The following is a 1,466-nucleotide window of genomic DNA, read 5'->3' as shown; positions in this document are numbered from 1 at the left end:
AGAGGGCATCCCCTATTTTCTAAAACCTAGGTTATCAGTTATTGAAGCAAAAAAAGATTTTCTGAGAGATATAGCATCCCCTGGTCCTATCAGAGACTAGTGGCCCCCTGGGGGCTAGAAGTTGAATGAGGGCCCAACACTGAACTGAAAATTAAAACCCTGGTTATGTGAGAATAAAGCAAAGGGGACATGAGGAGATAGAGGTGTGGAGCAGGCCAAGGGGAATCTGTGTGAAGGTGTTCAGAAACCTTATTTGCCTTCAATGGCAGATGGAATGAAATTCTCTAAAAATCTCTGACAGGCTGGTCAGTGGAGTTGGGTCTGGGCAACACCCACTGGGACCAGTTTCAGAGGAAACTGGGGTGGTTGGGCCAGGCCACCAACTTCCTGTTCCATGCTTTGGGCACCAGATGAAAGGGGTTATGCAGTGTACCCAGAGATGAAACCAAGGCCAAGTTTAATGAAAGGGGACTGAGAACCATCTGAGCAAAGATTGTGGCTGTACCAAGAGTGGTTGGGGGCTTGTTTTTATACTGAGTGGAGAGGGATATTCCATAGGTTGCTCTAAGGCTGTACCAGACTAAGGTCTTCCTGAGGAAGCTCTTATGGTGGGGCTAGGTAGGCCTTTTGTTCTGAGAGGGGAGGTAGGGGAAGGGGTTAGGCCCCTAACACCTTTGCTCTGGTCCCTTTGTGAAGAAAGCCATGACCCTTATAGGGGTTGCCCCCCTTGCTAAAGCCAAGAGGGATACAAAGACCTGGCCCCTAGTAGCCTGTCTCCTGTGACTTCAAGGTCAGCAGCCATGCTACTAATGTGTAATGGCTAATGGGTGCCCAAATTTTCAGTCTCCATAATCATGACAATAGAAAAAAAAAAAAAAAAAACAACAGGATAGAGTCAAGCAGGGGGTTCCATCACTTACTACAATAAATCTCAACTCCCAGAAAATTTCCCAAAAATATGTTGCCAGAATTTCTCACTTTGCCAAATCTTTGTGGGTTTTGCCTCAGGTGAAGAATTAGGGTATAGAATTAGTTCTTCCTACTCAAGGAAGAACTGCCCAGAACTCATCAAGCTGAATTTGCTCATAACCTTGTAGAGCCTAGAGGGTGCAGCCTGGAAAGAAGCCTGTTTGTGTCTAGAGATGAGGATCTGTGACAGAAGATGATTTTTGACCTAACACGCCTAGAAAATGACCAGGGGGGTTGGGGGGGGTGTCTCTATTACCTCTGAAAATGGGGTAGGTCCTCTATAACACCAGGACCTATAAGAAAGCCTATAAGAAATATCCTAGGGCCTTTAAAAATTGCAGAATGAAAAGTCTACCATCTGCAACATTTCAGGAGTAATTGACCTTCAGTATTCTGGAGGCTGGAGCTTTAACCATTATTCTGCAGTTTGACCTTTGCTAAATTCATTTGATTTCTTGTCCCTGTTCTTTTAAATGGCTACCTCATTAAAATGGCCA

This window comes from Otolemur garnettii, unplaced genomic scaffold (genome assembly GCF_000181295.1).
Source record: "Otolemur garnettii isolate 467f Iridium unplaced genomic scaffold, OtoGar3 scaffold00036, whole genome shotgun sequence".
NCBI classification, from domain to species: domain Eukaryota; kingdom Metazoa; phylum Chordata; class Mammalia; order Primates; family Galagidae; genus Otolemur; species Otolemur garnettii.
The sequence above is the reverse complement of the archived record's forward strand: the minus strand, read 5'-3'. Positions refer to the sequence as shown.